Below are 19,836 nucleotides of genomic sequence, written 5' to 3'. Positions count from 1 at the left end.
ATATAAACGATTATCTATATAATTATTAATTTCTACTCAATAAATATGTGAGGCTTATTCCATATGAATAATATATGTGAGGCTTATAAAAACCTTTTTTTTTTTTTTTATAAGAAATCGAAGAAGTGTTAAAAGAGAATAAAATTCTTTCAATTAATTTCGGATTTTTAAAATATTAATTAAAAATTGTTTGTACTAAAGGAGTGTTGTAAAATTTAATACTTATTACTTAATAATTTAATTTGATTTTAAGTTAAATTATATTTAAGTTGTTGACTTAAAACTTATTACTTAATTTTTAATTTAAACATTAAAATTGTTTGATAAAATTAATTTAAATTTATTCTAATCATTAAATTGACATATTTATTCTCATAAATTATAATTAGGGTAAATAAGATCAAATAACAATAGAGGTTATAGAGTAACAAAAGAGAACCTAAAGTAACTAGGATAAAAATGGTAAAAGGTAAAATGAAATTGCGGATTTAAGAATAAGTTCATTGTTTTTACTTATTACATAAAACTGTTTTTTTACTTTAAGTCATACAATTAAATTATTTTATCAAACATATTTACTTTATTTAATTACTTCAATTAAGTTATTAAATTGATTTACCAAACACTCATTAAATCTACCAACTTGTACCAATATGCCCATAGTGAATATATTTATCTATTATAAATGTTAATGAAAATGTGAAGGTGTCTTGTACATTTGGTAAAACTATTATATATATATATATATATATATATTAATTGTATAAGTCCGACTCTAGTGAATATATTTAACGTTTTTATAAACGTTAATGAAAATGTGAAGATATCCTATACATTTAGTAAAACTATTATATATATATATATATATATATATATATATTATATGGCTTTTGTACACGTATGTAAATAAATATTTCAGTAATTTGGTATGAAGAAAATAAATAAAATGAAAAAAAAAACATGTATATAAATTCATGATTTACAATTTTGTACATGTGTTTATGCAATTGTTATTTAATTAAATTTCAAAAAATAAATTACCAAATTTCAAAATAAAAATAAAAATAATAATCAAACATTAAATTAATGGAAAATAAATTAAGTTAAAGATGTATTATACAGTAGTAATTTAATTAAATTTAAAAAAAAAATAACATAAAAAATTTAATAATCAAAGTAAAATTTATCTAAAAATAAATTTTAATATATCAAATAATTGTAGAACAAATGTCATCTATCATCCAATTGCATAAACTTTTAAGCCCAAATATGCATGGACCTTAGACCTTAAACCCATTTGCTAGAAATGAATATGCCCTTTTTTAAAAGCCATAGGGTATGTTTAACTTTGGATGATAAATTGTTCATATATCACAATTTTGAAACTTCATCTTCCCTTTCAACTTAATTATCCAAAGTATATAACTTTAGGTCATTATCACAATCATCTACCCATTTATTCTAATCAATGTTTTAGAATCGAATACTTGAAAACCCAAAAAGTTATCGGTTCACAATTCAATGGATTCATGATTAAATCACGATCAAACAATAATATCATAAATATATAATTTATATATTATTAAAATTAAAAATAAATTTTGATATATATATATATATATATATTAAAAATAATAATATTATTTTTTGTCTTTAATATCATCAAACTTAAATCATCAATAAATATAAATATATTAATATTTTAAATTTTATAAATAAAATATGTATAATATTTAAATGTGAAGAAATGTATTTAAAAGAAGCAATTTTTTTATTTATAATTTATTTTACCTATATTACATTACTTTACTTACATTTTTACATATTAATTATTATTAAAAAAAATTTAAATAATTATTTTATTGCCTTTTTGGTTTGCAATTTAAAAATATCAATTATTAACAACAAACTGGCTCAAATCATCTGGCTGTGAGTTGCCATTGCATTATAGCTTATGGATTTTACCTCATCCCACATGGGAAGCTGTGGAAGATTTTATGGATTTTATATCTCATCCCACATCGGAAGCGGAGGAGGATGAGCACTCGTTTAAATTCTCCATTGGCTTTTTGCAGTCCTTGGCCCCCTGGCCTTATGTGGTCGGCTAAAGTGGGTTGGACTCCTATAAAAGCCAAACCGGTCGGTTTAATGTTCAAACTGTCAGTCAGTCTGGTTCAGGCCCGGCTCAATCTATCAGCATTAGCTAACAAAAAATATACATCAACCATCCTCATTCAAATTCAAATTGATTCAAATACAGGCCCCCTTTGTAGCAAATCGTGGAGCTGTCGTTATAATTCCAACAGCTGCACAATCAAAACTTGGACTGTGATTAATTTTACTCAACCCTTCTAAATGAATCAAAGAAAAAGGAGAATAAGATTTTGAACCTAATGGGGCAGGGTTGAGGCTCAGCTCAATGTTAATTGGTACAGGAAGACACACCTGATCTCAACTGGACGGCACCAGAGCTTCCTTTTATTTTTGTTCTTGGTAGAAATTAGAGTGGACGATTCAAGCAGGAACATATGACTCTAGCATCAACTGTGCTGGGAAGGAGATTTGATTTCAGCAATCAAGTATGTAAATTTCCACTGCTTGTCCACCTTGTCTTTAAACATTTCTGTGTAAACTTTGCCGGCTCCATGAGGGCCACGAATATAAAAGTTAACCTACATTTAATCACTTCAATGTTAACACATAGGAATTTCGAGATAATGGGATTTAGGGGTAGAAGATGATATGTTTGTCTCTTAATTCTACGAAATTTCCCCAAGTTTTAGCAAGCATAACTATAAATTTGACATTCGAGAATCATCCAATGCTTTGCCCTTGAGGCCTGACTCAAGTAGTAAAGGATTGGGGAGGAATTGTGGGACATTCCAGCAGGTTCAAGTCAACCAAAAAAGAGGGAAGGTGGGGAGGAGGGGGAACCAGTTTTTAGAACACTTCATAAAAATGGTTGCTTTCAAAAATAAATTTTATTTGGAACTCAATTCTAATAAGATGGAGGAGAAGAAAAAGATGATGATGGAGGGTGGGTTTAGGAATGGGTTAAGAGTAATGCTAAACTGGTTTCTTTGTTTCCTTGGTTCTCAGGGCAGTGTACAAAAAAACAAATGAAAACATCTGAAATATGTTCTCAAAAAACTGTTTTTGGTACAAAATTTGTCACGAGTTTCAGTTTGGAAAACTGTTTCTTATTCTAAATAACAAAAACGGCTTTAAAAAATAGTTATCAAACAGCCCTAGCTTCTCCATCCATTAATGAGAACCATTACTCATTATTCCATTGGTATCATTATCAAGCCTGTCACCCTCCCTCAACGGATCAAATATCTAAGAATCTAATTGCAATTGGGTTTGAGGAATGTAATTGTCAATGATTTAAAGGTGGATATGGCCCTAGATAAAGCAGAATGGTGAAAAATAATTCATTTAGCTAATCTCAGATTCCCGAGTATTGAGAATTTGAGATTAAGGCTAGGTTTAGTAATTTGAAGAAACAGTCACTTTATGAGTCATAAAAAAGCATAAGATAATTTTGTCACATTACTAGTAGGAGCTAACGTGTTACCTCTACATGTTCAACACCATCTTCATCAGTCCAAATCCTATTGGCAATCCGTTGGCGAGCAGCACGATTCCTACTTTCCTGGCCATAACCAGTAATAGGGGATCCAATTCTGACCCGAACCTGATAAAGAAAAATCAAAATCATATCAACCACAAAATTGCAACAGATATTCTGAACGAAAGTTATGGGGCATAATTCGTTATCTGATACTCAAATATCCCACAATTGTGGTTTTGAATGGCATGGAAATGCAAGTAATGGATACATTACTAAGGAGCAATTAAGGATACTGCACTTTTTCCCATCACTTGCACATCACAGTGTCCAACTTGAGCTTTGAAATGCATGGATGGGTTTAAATCTTTAGGTTGGCTTCAAGACAAGGCTCCAAGGATATGCCAAGTTCGATCTAATACTCAAACCTCAAGGTGTTATACATATCATGTAATATACTAATCAACTATTGTAGGGTGTTCCAGGAATTCAAAAAGATTTTTTTGTATGCCAACTAAATGATCAAACATTAGAAAAATCAGGATCATCCTAACTAAAAAAAGTCTTAAGTTATACTAGAAAATTAATGATTTCCATTCCTTAATTGTTTTCAACTGATCAATACAAAGCTGAATTCACTTCACTCACATGGTATGTCCAATAAGAATTCTTCTGTCCATTGAAAGAAAAAAAGAAAGAACAAGAAGATATAAGGTTTCACAACTTTTTAGAATGTTTTATAATTTTCAAGATGAGGATTCCCTTTTTCTTTTTCTTTTTTTCCTTTTTTCTTTAAATTAAGGATGATTGCCATATGAATATTAGCAATTTATCACAAATCAGCACATCATTTATGTTTTTCACGAGGCTTAAATTCCATGCTTTGAGGCTTATGCCTAGCGCAAAGGCAATCCTAGAGTCACTTTTGCCTACTAAAAAAGTCCTTGCAACCACAACTAATTATTTGCACTATTGGGTACACATCTCTTTCCCAATCTAAGTAATAGCTCCAAGACAAAGAAACACAGGTTCGCACAAACCTGACCATCTTCTTGAACCCTTTTGAGAGCCTTCCCAAAAATTTTGTACCTGTAACAGACCATAGTTTTAAATCTGGGATATATTAAAAAATAAATAAGTGGAATTCTTCAAATCCCTAAGGCCAGGTTTGATTGGCTGAATATAACATGGATACGATAAGAAAGGGTATAACATATCTTATCCCATGTTTGGCTGGAAATGAAATAGGATAAATCATCCCTTCACTTATCCTATGTTTAACCAAACATGGGATATAATAAGTGATGAAATATATTATTCACCATTTTTTTATATCCCTTCTACATAGGATATATTTATCCTAAATTAAGATATAGGATATACATATCACGTATATCATAAATTTATTTTTTCATCAATTTTTCATTTTTTATATTACTTATTTTCCAAAATAAAAAAATTTCACCAGAAAATTTTTGTGATTAAAATAAAGAACTAAAAAAATGTTTATAAAATATATTTCAAAATAATACAAATATATGTATCTTTTGATATTATATATATAATTACTTTTATATATTAAATAACATAATATAAAAAATTATTTATAAATTTTAAATATTTAATCACAAATATTATTAAATGTAAGAGAAATTTCATATTTTTAATAGGAAATAATGGAATGCAATATAGTTCTTATTTTAAACAAATATCAAAATTGAAAAATAATATATATTCCATTTCTTTTGTAAAAAAATCATTTTAAAAACTAAATATAAGCATAATATAATATATTTCATTGCATATACCACCTTAGATGTCATGTTTATTGGATATAACATTTAAGGATATCATATCCCATTGGAAATGATATTATAGGATATACATTTCCTATCCAATAGGATATGATATCTTAGAATGTACATATCATATTCTATCATATCCCGCCAACTAAACGTACCCTAAGTTACAATTCAATTTTTTTTTTTTTATATAGGTAAATTTTTGTCCCCATTGGGACTTGAACCTAAAACCTCCCACAAAAATCCTCCCCACCCCTTAACCACTTGAGCCAGGCCTCAAGGGCAATTAGAAAACATAATTTTAACTAAAGAATCTAAATGCTTACTCTTTCGGCTCAAATATAAGCTCCTTGAAAACAGCATATCCTGCAGCAGCTGCAATACCGAGGCCTACAAGAATAATAACGCTGTAAGAAGCTCCCTCGGCAAACGTCACAGGCTTTTCCGGGATGTTGTATGTAGGTGCATCAAAAGGGTCCTCAACAGTAGATATGTCTTTTCTGGTCTGCAAAGGAATGATGAAAACCAATTTGTGATCATGACTAGACTAGGCAAGATAAACAATCTGATTGCTTATTTAATATTAATCCATCATAATTTAGTAATTTTAATTACATTAGCTGTTGAAATCAAAGTTACAAGGAAGTAGGGTTTTATGATTAAATTATACTTCATACCGTCTCTAAAGCAATCAAAAGCTATTACAGAATTGAGAAACATATGATGATATAATCTGTAAAATACTAGAGTGATCCTGTCAAGGTGTCTGGTACCAACATTTTGTTGTAGGCAAATGAGTCATCTTAATAACCAGCTAACAAAATGGGGGGCATGACCCAAGTGATGGGAAGTATGCATGAACGACAAATGAACCAACAACATGAAAAGAAAGGGGAACAAAAAAAAAAAAAAAAAAAAAGAGACCACTAGATGGACCCTAGCCCCTCCCATCCCATCAAAAATCCAAAGGTTCCACCCTTGCCATACAAATAAAGCACAAAAGGGCATACTCCAAACCTTCTCCATGTCATTGCCAAAAAAACTCTCATGCCAACTAACCAATGTGCTCTTAAGAAAAGCAATACAAAACCCAAGACCCTCCAAACAGGGAAATATCAAAGACCAAAAACTCTGACATCTACAATGAGGGGAGAATCTGATTAGTTGATTCCTCCTTTTGTTCGCATAGGACAACATCAATTCACCATAATCCATCCCCTCCACAAAAGATGGTAATCATTGGAATCTTCTCCCACACTGTTCCCCAAACAAAGAAACTAACATTTGAAGGAGCACAAATCCCCCAAACGTCCACAGCTCTTTTTGGGTGGTCGGTGGATTTGTTTTTCCTGAGTGCAACAATTACCAACCTATTTTCTGACCGGCACAGACCAATAAACTAAAAAAATAACACCACCTCCTCTAATTCCTAATTGTGGAATCTCTTTAGGAAATTAGGGATCCAATGGTCCTTTCTTCTGGCTAGAAATCAAACATCCAAGAATTTTCATTAGCTGCAATGCTGAACAAGTCTCAGAAACAATCTTCCATAGACTCTCTTATTCCCCCTCTACCCACCCATGGCAGCCAGCTCGCCACTACCACAAATCATAACAAATCTTGGATTTGGAATGATCCCCCACAGAGAACAGATTTGGAATGGAACATCCCAGTGTTTTCTGAGAGCTTTGCAAATGCTGGATGCATATGGAACCATCCCATTTCCTAGAGCACCATCCACTCTCCTCCCCAAACTCACCCACTATAGCTTTCCTCCAATACTATCCTACACCACTCCATATCTCCACATCTGCTTTACAAGTAACGCCTTATCAAGCACCAATAGACTTCTAATACCAAACATCTATTGGTTCTACTAAATCACTTGGCCTTATGGCTTCAGATTCTATAGTTGCATCTGGACAGAACCAACCATGTCACATTATACAGAGACAAAAATGAATAAGTTTTTCTTGCTTCATTTGTCCACACCTAGATTTTCCTTGAAAAAGAAAATGGATAATAAAACATGATCAAATTGTGGAGTACCTGACAGGAATCAGGAATTTATAGTATTAGTTATGACTATAGAGGTCCCAAAGTGTGACTAATAGAGACCAGAGCTGATATTTAGAATAAGGTTTGGTTCTGGGTGTTAGTGCAACTGTGCAACTGAACCAGAGGTGACCTGTTTGATGCCTCTGCCAGAATTCCTCATTATCAAGGACATGTGGCTATCCAGAATTCACAAATAATCCAAACTATGCTTTGTAAGCGAATTGTATGGGATATGTCCCCGGGAATTCAGGTACCTTTTCAAGTGCACAAAGTGAGATGGTAATTTTTTCTAATCCCATTTTAATCTTTCAGGTATCCAAGTTTTCAGTTTTTGGCATTGGTATAATTTTACGAGCACTGTTAAACAACGGTAAAAATCATAATATAATGATGACAACAATAATGGTGCTGTGAATCGGTCATGTTTCAGCAACAAAAGAAAACTGTGTGCTTAAGTTGAGCTTCCCACAAAAAAAAAAAAAAAAAAAAAAAAATTAGATAAACAAAATTAAATGATTTTCAGTGCGTTAAATTCAAAAATCAAACCTCAGATTGTTTTTCTTCTGGTGACTTTGAAGCCGTTGATGCACAGGATCTAGCAAAGCATGGAACCACAGTACTTTTTCCATGGGTTTCAATGGGTCGGTATGGTGAGCAGAAGCCAACTATCCGTTCCCTTGTCTGCCACCTTGTAGACAGAACAGAGGTTCCTGCAAACATTAGAATCCATTAAAAAATTGCAATAGAAATGAACTAGATAAAAGAACATTTAAATGCTCCTTCCCTCCTGCATTCATTCTAGCATAAACATTTGGCAACCAGACATGCATCTGAGTGACTCACATCAACAGTTGATCAGTTGCTGATTCAAAGAAAAAAAAAAACTGCTAACATATTGTTCCAAAGACCAATATTTCAAAGTTTTACCAGGATTTTATGAGCTAACTTGTAATTTATAAAGCATTAAGATATTTTTTAAATAATAATGAAATGATAAATCCAAACTCAAGGTATACAAAACCACATCTAGGATCCAAAGGTAAAAACACCTAGTTGACAAAAAGAACTGAAATAGACAGCACCCTGAATACACATGAAAATGAGGGATCAAGATCAAGAAAATAATCTCAAAAGCAAGGATTGCCAGTTCTTCCACTAAAATCCTTCCAAATGCAACAAACCATGGATACAGCAGCTCTTTATTTAGATGCTTTAACCATCCCTTGCATTAAATCGTCATCCATGGAAGAGACCAAACACCAAAGCCGGTGTAACTCAAGATCCTCCATAGTCAAAACACAAACACTGCATCTTATAGCTAAAATAATAAGTGAGAAGGAGATCTTTCAACAGTTTAGGATAAAATTTCATCAATTGTTGAATCTGCCAACAAATGATCAGTAAGTCAATCAATTAGATAGTCATTGAGATTACATTCCTAATCAAGCTGTGTGAACTTCGTGACTTGGTTAGTTTGACAACAAACTCAAACTAACCAAGACGTCAGAGGTAAAAACATCAAAAGGTGAAAAATATCAAAATCCTCCCCTGAGTAGACAGACTATTATCATTCCAAATCCTAGAGGTTTTTAAGAATCTTTTTCACTCCGTTAGAGGTTATGATGTAACATCATTCGCCTTCCTATATGGAATAGGCCACTTTCAAAATTGATTCAAATGCTGTGATCATGAAATTGGGAGCATTGAACTTGCCTCTCTCTTTTTTTCAATAAGGACAAAAGACATTGAATAGTAAGTGATAACCTTAGCGTCTACCTGAACAGTATAATTTTCTTCTTAATTGGAAAGCTGGACCTATTTCCTAATTTGGGTACTAATTACAGTACCAATAGGTTGACTACTATTCACAATGGTACAAGTTCTTGATAGTGGAAGGCCAACCTAACTCCAAAGTTACATAATGCTTACATCACAGCCACCTTCTAACACTCTTACCCTACTTTCACGCTATAGGTTACCTTCACATGTCAAAGTCCATTTTACTAATGAGCAATGGATGTTACACTTCCAACAGTCTTCATGTAACAGAAAGAATGTACTGGCATAGGGAAGTCGGTCTCAAGAGCCACAAATATTGCTGGCCTGCAACAATCTTCTGGCCAAAGTGTAAGCTTGTTTAGATTAACCCAACCCAGAAATATTTCAGAGGTTATTTAAAATAATAGAAAATTGGTCAACAAGTGGATTTTGCTGTTTATCCAGTTGCATTGCTAACTTTTAGTTTCAGACTTGGATCACATAGTAACTTATTTTCCAAGATCATCCCCAAGATAGTTTTCATATGCATATTGTAGTGAGTTTCTATCTCCAAGATTGGCATGAGTCTGTATAATCATTTTTATTGGAATGATTTTTTTTTTTTTTTTTTTCTTTTTGATAGGCAAACAAGAATATATAAAAGATGTCAATCAAAGAGCAGGGGATGCCACACACCCCAAGTACACGGGGGATACAAGGATGTAAAAACAACAAACAAAACTACCTCAAACATGCACACAAAACACTCTTCCACTAACAAACGCTCAACCAATCAATATGAGTTCATCCACTGTTGATTCCAGAGTCTTTTTTAGTGTTAAATCACTCAAAATATGATGCAACACACAATCATCATTAGTTTCTATTTTTAGCTTCCTACATCATTAGTTTCTATTTCCATTAGTTTCTTTTTTAGTTTCCTACATCATTAGTTTCTATTTTAGATTAGTTTCTATTTCCTACACCATTAGTTTCTATTTTAGGTTAGTTTCTATTTTCTACATTATTAGTTTCTATTGTAAGTTCATCATTAGCTTCCTATTTCTTTCCTAGTTTTCCTAGTTTCCAATTACCTTGGTTTCCTATTTCTAGTTTCCTACTTCAGTTATTTCCTTTATTTTTGCATTACAAACATTATTTAAAGGCTCATTGTAATTATTACAGAGGAGTTCAATATATTTTTTCAGAATTATTCTCTAATTTTCAGATCCTATTGTGATATTTGTGTTGGTTCTTGAGCGTTTTTCTGTTTCGTTTTGAAACAAACCTTCTGCTGCATCAAAATATGAAGTGGCAATCACTACTAGATCCTAGGTGCACTTTTCACTCCATATTGTTTCCCACTAAACAAAGCTTTTTCTTTTCATCTGCTTCTAATTTTATAGGATAGCTTGTTTGGGGGTCCTGTATTGGTACAAGAAGGGGAAAAAAAAAAAAAAAAAAAGAGGGGGGAAAAAAGGGCAAAAAAGGGAGGCCGGCCCTAATAGCACCAATTGCTCAACAAAACCCTCGATGAAAAAACCCTAAAATATAAAGGTTTTTCATGTGCCATACAGATCATAGACAGAATCCTCTCATATCCAGCTATCCATACAATGTCAACCAAAACATTACTTGAGTATGCTACAAAATGATTAAATTTCAGATATTGTAATATCAGATATGGGCAATACCAATCAAGCTCTTAGAAGTATCACACCATGTCCATGTCTAACAATAACAAGAATGAATAGCCAAATTACACAGTAGTGAAAATGTACTATAATTTTACCAGTTCCAATCCTTTGCACAGAACCACAGTTTATGGATACTAAGGTTCCCTCAAAATAAATCTTCAGCTGGAAGCCTTTTTCCCAATTATTTGAAGTTGGCTTAAAGTTCACCAAATATAAATTCTTAAAAAAAATAAAAATAAAAAATAAACAGAAAAAAAGTTCACATTAAAATTGCCAATAAGAGCGGGTTTAACCATTCAGGCCAAGATCTTGATAATGCATGAGGGTCTGAAAGAACCCTCTTCTCCAAAAAAACAGACATTTCAAGGTTGGATAAGAAGCTCTGGTGGTCATTGACTGGTTCAAGAGAAGGATATGGCTACTGACTGGGAAAATCAGGGACCTTCTGTTTCTTCTCATGTGGAGGTTCAGTGGGTAAGGAAGGAAGGCAACCAAGAACCAGACTTCCTGGCTAAAGCATGAACCAACACTTCAAGGTCCTAATTGGATTGAATCTTGGAAGTCAAAAGCATTTTTTGAAGTCTGATAAGAACTTATACTGTGTCTGGATAATTTACTGAAACTAGTTTCTGTTTCCAAAAGAGTTTAATGCTACAGCAAGGACAATGTTCCTTACCCTCTTAAAAATATCTATTTCATAGTTTCTTCTGACTGGAGTATTTCATTTGAAATGCTTTTATCCCTCAAAAAAGTAAACTTTGAAGTAAGGTAGAACATAAGCAGATCTCACCTTTCTTAATATGCTTAGATGGGCAAAGCCCCTCAAAAAAGCCAAAACTTATGCCCAATAACAAAATTCTACAAAGTTTTTAAGAACTTCCTAATCATGGGACTTTTCAATACTTTCAAAGGGCACTAATTGTTCACAGTACCAAATAATTCTAAACTTAATAAATCTACACAGAAATATGATTTAGATTTTAAGAAAAGTTGCCTTCAAGCCAAAGATTCCTGACCTATGCATGTCTCAAAATCTGCCTCTTTTTCTCTGCAGAACATGTTGTCAAATCAATATATGAGATCCACCCCATTACACTCAGAAGTCCAGGAATTCCACAAAATTATTTGGGGATTCTCTCAAATTTGGTCAATATCTGTAGCTTGGCCTCCAATTTTCTGATCATTTTTTCCAATTTTCTTCATTTCCAAATTTCCCTGATTCTAGAATTCCTGAATCCCAAATTCCTCCATCAATAAAAAAATACATTTTTCACAGGTAACCATAGGACAAATCATTGACTGCATCAATAATACTAACCATGTGCCAGAGTTGCATAAATTTTTTGAAACATCATTTTCCTAATTGACTAAAAGAGGATGTGTATGAATGGTAGGCCATCTCTCAAAGCTATGAAAGATGAAACAATGGAATAGTGGGTCCCCACCCTTCAATATGAACCACATGACCACTTCAATGAGAATATATTGCATCCTGGTCATCATAAGACAAAATGTCCAATAAACCAAAAATACAATAACAAAAAAAGCCCATAATATGTAGTCTCAAGAGAGCACAACAAACTATTTTCCCATGCATACTAACAAGAGTTAGCTGAGAAATACTTAATTAGTATAGTGAATTTATATAAGAATTAACTAACCGTCAACTCCACGTACATCCTGCAGGCGAAAAAAATAAAAAATAAAAAATCAATCTTATGCCATGGGCTTAGGTCAAATAGAAGTGAATAAGAACTGATCCATTGACCTTAATAATACAGTTGGCATTAACAGCAGATTGTCTCAGATTTCTTGACTTAATTAATACCTGCAGCTGCATCACCACATAATATATCTTCATTTTCAAATACAGACATGTCATATTGAGAATCAATGCTCTTGGAAAATGTTGTATCATGACTCACAACAAGTTTTAAGCATCATAAAACTAAGAACTTCTTACTTAAACAACTATGTAGCATTATGAAAAACCATGAGCTGAAAGGAAACAAGACAAGAATTTGTCTATTTGCTTCTGTTCTTTGAGAACAGAAGATGGTTCAAAAACTGTTCGGATATGCCTTTCAAGAAGACTGTTATTGGAAATGTTAAAAAATGGAGTGTTCCCATTGAATACTAAAAACTCATTCTATGTTCTTGTTTTTGGAAACTTATTCTTGAAAACTATTTTTTTTTTTGATAGGCAAAGGCAACAATATATTAGAAAAGGGCACCAAGAGGAAAACCCAATAGCATACAGGGAGTATACAAAAGGCCCCTTAAGGCACACACAAAAGAAGAGAAAATACAAACCCGACCCTCATCTAGCGCCTAGCCAATCAATAAAACTAGGTAAAGTAATAGAACCTTCATTTACAATTGATTTTGTCCATACCCAAAGATTACAAACAAAAGAATTTTTCACCCTATGAACCGAAAAGTCCTCGTTATCGAAAGCAATCCTGTTTCTTTCCAACCAAATCGCCCAAAAAAGGCACAACGGGGCTGCCTTCCATACCTTTTTATGCTTCTTGCCCAACATAAAGCCCCTCCATTCAATAAGGGTCTCTCTAGCCGAAGAAGGGAGGACCCAACATACTCCAAAAAGGGCAAACAATAAATCCCATAAAGCTCTTGCCTTGGAGCAATGTATAAGGATGTGATCAATTGACTCCTCTTCCTCACAGCACAAAAAACATCTGTTAGCAACAGCCCACCCCCTCTTTTTAAGCTGATCCATAGTGAGCACCTTACCCCAAGAGGCCTCCCAAGCAAAGAAGCTCACTTTGGAAGGCACACTAGGGTTCCATATCACACCGTGAGGGAAAAGACCAGCTCTTCTTGAAGAAAGATCATTATAGAGTGATTTAACTGAAAAAATCCCATTCGAATTCACCTTCCACATCAGTCTATCTTCCATAAGAGGACTAAGCCTTGCACCTCGGATTGCCAAAAGAAGCCTCTCCACCTCCTCCACCTCCCAATCATTGAAGGGCCTAGAAAATCTAGGACTCCAAGCCCCTTCCCCTCCCGAAGTGTCCCAAAACTCCTCAACCCAAGCCTCCTTAGAGGAGGCAAAAGCATACAAGGAGGGATAAGAATTGCATAAAGCGAGATTCCCCCACCATATATCTTTCCAAAATTTTACCCTACTACCATTCCCCACTACAAAAGCCACTTTATTTTGCATAAGGGCGCCTTCCTTCCTTATTTCCTTCCAAAATCCAACTCCATAGCTCTCCCTAACTTCTCTAGAACTCCATCCCCCTTCTTCCTCCCCAAACTTCCTACTAATGACGAGCCTCCAAAAGTTCTCCCTTTCAATCGCATAACGCCAATTCCACTTGCAAAGAAGGGCCCTATTAAGGATGGAGAGGCGTCTAACTCCCAATCCCCCCTTCCTTTTATCCATACAAACAGTTTCCCAATTAACTAAGTGAGGCTTCCTCTCCAAAGCACCCCCTCCCCACAAGAAATCCCTTTGAATTTTCTCCAACCTTAGACTAACCACTCTAGGCATTCGGATTAAAGACATCAAGTATATGGGCATACTTGACAATGTACTCCGAATTAGAGTAATCCTCCCTCCTTTGGAGATAAATTGTCTCTTCCACAAGGCCAGCCGTTTCCTAAATCTCTCTTCCACCCCATCCCAAACAGTCACAGACTTGTGATTCGCCCCCAAAGGAATCCCCAAATAGGAAGAAGGCAGCCTGCCCACTTTACAGCCAGCCTCAAGAGCCAAATTCTCCAAATTCTCCACTCTACCAACCGGCAAAATTTCGCTTTTGTCCAAGTTGATTCTCAAGCCTGATATGGCTTCAAACCACATCAACAACCAGCTTAGGTGGACCATCTGATCTTCAGAAGCTTCACAAAACACTAATGTGTCGTCGGCAAACAACAAATGAGAGACCAAAGCCCCATTCCCGCCTCTTCCATTAACCCTACAGCCTGATAGGAACCCTCCCCCCACTGCTCTATGGATCAGCCTACTTAGGGCCTCCATTCCTATCACGAAAAGGTAAGGGGATAGGGGGTCCCCCTGACGCAGCCCCCTTGAACTGTTGAAGTAGCCTTCCGGGGTGCCATTGATCAATACTGAAAACGTAGCTGTAGAGATACACCAGGAGATCCACCCATTCCACTTCTCCCCAAATCCCATGCTTTTCAATACAAACAGGCTCTATTTCTCAGCTGTATCCATCATAATCTTTGCATAGTTAGGTTGTTATATTACCAATATGACTGTCTCAAGATGATTGAATGAATATGCATATCCCTTTCTGGCATTTGGAAGCGTCTTAAGGGTGGATATGCACCCCATAGCAGAAATCAAGCCAACCCTACACCCTCTATACAGGATGAAACTTTCCGTAGTGGTTTGGAACTTCCATAGCGAGGCCCAACATGGTAAGTGAAGATATAGTAGAGTGGAGGGAATCTAATGAAAGGAGGTTCATGGTAACATCATTGTTCAAGGGTGTTAGCTGGACAGAGAGAGGAATAAGTTTTTCAATGTCCCTGGCCCGATTTTTATGTGAAAGCAACCCAAAGAGGATCTGAACCATTATTAATTGATAGTCACAGGAATTCTTCTTCCTAACTGGTGCTTCATATGCAAAACAAACATGCATCCATCAACCACCTCCTTCAGCATTACCCAGCAGCCCAAGTCCTAAAGTCCATGCTTTGATGCTCCTAAGAGGAGTAAGGGTCTTCTAGGAGAAGATGCCAGGGATTTATTAAAGTGGCTAGGACAGTTCCTCACGTGAAGCAGAGAAAGGAAGGAGGATAGCCCCTGTTGGGTCTGTATTGGAAGGAGTAATATAGAAGAAACTTCGAAGAATAAAGTAGAAAGAAAGGTTTAAAGCTCCCTTCTTTTGTGGGTTAAACCTGCTGGACTCACCAATTAGAACACTAATTGGCTTGATTTTTTTTCCTGGTTGACAGGTTATTCTAAAACCCAACCCAACCTGAACTCACTTGGATGTCCAACTGCCACATATCTTGACTTGCATTATCCCATCTAGTCGAGGGATATGTGAACCGAATAAGTTATAAAAATAATTATCAAATTCAGGACATTAATTGTAATTGTGATCCAAAAAAACAGAACTGGACATCATATACCCATCTTATTCCAAGTGATACCATTTACAATATATATTTTTGACTAACAGCTCCTTAAGCAAGTTTACTAAAATCCCAACTCGGCATCAATTATTTCCCACTGATGTTCAAGCAGTAATTGGATTAACATCTCTGTTTACCTGAGATTGGCCAATTCTGATCTGAAATATCATGTGCAGAGCCTATTCAGAGCCTGTTTACCATTTTTCAGTCCATTGCTCTTTCACGACTGCTATTTGGAACTTGAAGTCTTTATCTCATTTGAAATGGTCTGATTTGGTGTCAATGGGGCTCAGTCGTTTATTACTAAATGGTTGATGATGCATAAGGATTTCTAAAACAAAGAAGAGTTTGAGTTAAATCTCTTAAAATCCAAACCAGACCCTTGCTTAAAATAGCACCACTTCTTTTTTTTTTTTTTTCTTTTTTGATAGGTAATAAAAGGGCTTGCGTTAGAAACGCTTAAAAACAGTGAAAACAACACAAACAAAATATACAAACAATGTCCAAAAAAGCTATGCAGTAAGGAGACAAAAAAAAGGTCTTTCCCTTACTTGATAAACAATCAATCTATAAAATCAATCATAGACAAAGTGTGATTCTTTATATACACCCTAACCCAATTCACAGAAGTATACATGAAAAAAGATTTGATTGCTTGGTCGGATCACTCGATGTCATTGAAGGTTCTTCCATTCCTTTCCTTCCATAAAGTCCACATCAAACATAAGGGAGCAACCCTCCACGCTTTCTCCCTTTTTTTACCCACAAGAGAACTGTGCCAAACTAACAGAATCCTCATAATTGAGGAATGTATAACCCACTACACATCGAAAAGGGAGTAGATCAAGTTCCACAACAATCTAACCTTGTCACAAAACAAGAGTAGGTGGTCAATGGTTTCCTCCTTTTCTTTGCACAAGTAGCACCTATTTGGGATATTCCATCCCCTCCTTTTCAGCTGGTCGAAAGTCAAAATTTTGCTCCAAGAAGCTTCCCAAGCAAAAAAAAAACTCACCCTCACTAAAGCCCAAGACCTCCAAATAATACTCCATAGAAAAGGATCTTTAGAAGCCTCATGTAGAAGTATATAAAGGGATCTGACTGAAAATTTGTCGTCATTACTTTCTCTCTAGCTCAGAATGTCCTCCATTTCTTTCCTCACAATTATTGGTTGTAGTTTTTGAAACAAAGACTCCACTTCTCCCATCTCCCAAATCATTAAGATGTCTTAAAAAGCTAAGGCTCCAACTATTTAAATCCCCACCCTCATCCCATGCTTCTAACACCCAACCATCTTTGTTTACTACCAATAGAAATATGTTAGAGAAAGCTTCTTTCAAGATTTGGTCCTTGTAGTACAAGCCTTTCCAAAACTTAACCCTTCTCCCATTCCCTACCATAAAATGGGATCTACATCTTATGCCTTCTCATTCATTTCTAATTGCTTTCCACACCCCCACACTATAGCCTCCTCTCACTCCTCTCAAACACCACCCCTTTCCTCTACTCCAAACTTCCCGATGATGATTTGTCTCCAAAGGGGCTCCCTCTCTTCAACAAATCTCCAACTCCACTTCCCAAGCAAGGGTTTGTTTAGGGCTACAAGACTACGAATTCCTAGACCTCCCTCCTCCTTATCCACACAAACTAAATTCCAATTCACCAAATAATGCTTTTTCTCTACGGCACCACCACCCCATAAAAAATCCCTTTGGATCTTTTCGAGTCTTGAACACACCTTTATATGGAAAACAAAAAAAGACATGAAATAAATCAGAAGACTTGATAAGGTGTTTTTGATCAAGGTAAGCCTCCCACCCTTAGAGAGGTATTGCTTCTTCCACAGTGTTAATCCTTTTTTGAATCTCTCTTCTGCTGCATCCCATACCCTGGGAGATTTAAAAGAGGCACTCAAAGGAAGACCTAAATAAGAAGTGGGTAACTTCCCTACTCTACATCCCATCACCAAAACAACATCCTCCAAAGTCTCTACCCCCACAAGAATAACTTCACTTTTAACCCAAAAGGTGCCTCAAACCACATAAACAACCAACTCAAATATCTCAATTGATCACTATTGGCCTCGCAAAATATTAGTGTGCACGACAATCTATTTTTCATAGATTTGTTTCATTCCCTAAAAATTGGAAACAGAATAACAAAAGTCAACTTCATTAAGTATCCAAGATTAAGGATTCATTGAATTCACCTTCAGCATATAGTCATAGAAAATATGACAGTAATTTTGGTTTGTAGTAGAACAACAATGCCAACTCTCAAAAGAAGAACCCCTCCACTCAAGTATCCATAACATTCAGGCCTAGACATGCTTATGCCGTTACAACACAATTTCCTCCCCACAACCAACAATGCAATATGCTTAACCAATCAAGAGCAACATTAATCATCACGAGAATCATTTCTCTCTCTCATTTCAAATCCACAAGTAGACCACTTCCCCACTATTTCCAAAACCCCCGAACCCAAATCCCATTCATGAAATCTAATCTATGGGAATTTTTCTTTCCCCAAAGAACAGCAATTTTTCCCCAAGAATAACGTTTTATGTCAAGTACTAACGAGAAGCACAACAACGAACATATCCTCTGAACCAAAATCCTACACTCCCTATCATCTTTCGCTAAAGTAGCCCGCCTTTAACATCCCCTAAATACAACCAACAAGAGCATTACTGAGAAAAATGTGAATCCTAGGTGGGTTTGTTGGGTAATAAATGAATTACACCAAGCATCTAAAATCAACAATAAAAGCAATGGAAACAAGAAGATTAATACAGAACAATGAAATAAAAGTGAGAAAAACCGTACCCTGTTTGTGGTACCCGGATTGAAGGCAGTCCTCTCAGAGACTATATACGAGAACCCAGAAAGACCCGCATCAGATACACACATTGAAGGCTTATGCTCCACAAGGGAACAAACCCCATTTGGGGATTTTATAATACCAGACCATCTACGCTTCAAGGATGAAACTGCATGCTTCTTCATATGCTGCATCTTCAAGAACTAATCCCGCTCCTACTGATCCAAAACTGAAACTGGATAACCGTTAATTTCTTCAACTCTTTCAGGGCAATGAAACTGAGAATTTTGTACAAAACCCAGTTGGCTAAATGGAAAGAAAATCAAAGGCCGAGACACAGTTTCCTCGATTTCACAAACCCCAAACCCCAATTGCATTTGTCGACTCCGCCATAGTATTGTTGCAGGCACGTGATATGCACGTGATGGGGCGGTTTTAGAGAGGGTGAAAAAAGAAAAACCCTAGCACGTGACCGACCTCATCTTCCAAAACCCTTACACGAGGCAAAAAGACCAAATTGCCCCTTACCTTTATTCACCCACACAAAACCCTAACTTTTTTTTAGGTAAGAAGGAAGGAAAAAAAGAAAAAGTTTTTCCTCACCATAAATTCAACCAATCCATAAAATCTAACAAAGACAACATGTAATTTTCTATATACATCTTAACCCAATTTACAAAAGTATACATAAAAACAAATCTAATATCTTGATAGGACTGTCAAACATCATAAAAAAAAAAATTCTATTTCTTTCCTTTCAAATAATCCACAACAAGCACAAAGAAGCTGCCTTCCATGCTTTATTCCAATTTTTTACCCATGAAAAAGTGATATCAACCCAATAGATCCCCTCTAACAAAGAAGTGCAAAATTCACTTAACTTCCAAAAATGGAATAAATCAAGTTTCACAACATTTTTGCCCTGGAGTAAAACAAAGCAAATGATTTATAGTTTCCTTATCTCTTTCACACAAATATCACATATTCAAGA

The 19,836-nt window shown here is 35.1% G+C and overlaps 1 pseudogene; it reads right to left on the bottom strand.

Annotated features, from left to right (window-relative positions):
- Positions 1-2,216: 2,216 nt before the first annotated feature.
- Positions 2,217-19,230, bottom strand: LOC117907862 (annotated as a pseudogene).
- Between the last annotated feature and the right edge of the window lie 606 nt (positions 19,231-19,836).

This window comes from Vitis riparia, chromosome 2 (genome assembly GCF_004353265.1).
Source record: "Vitis riparia cultivar Riparia Gloire de Montpellier isolate 1030 chromosome 2, EGFV_Vit.rip_1.0, whole genome shotgun sequence".
NCBI lineage: Eukaryota > Viridiplantae > Streptophyta > Magnoliopsida > Vitales > Vitaceae > Vitis > Vitis riparia.
The sequence above is the reverse complement of the archived record's forward strand: the minus strand, read 5'-3'. Positions and strand labels throughout refer to the sequence as shown.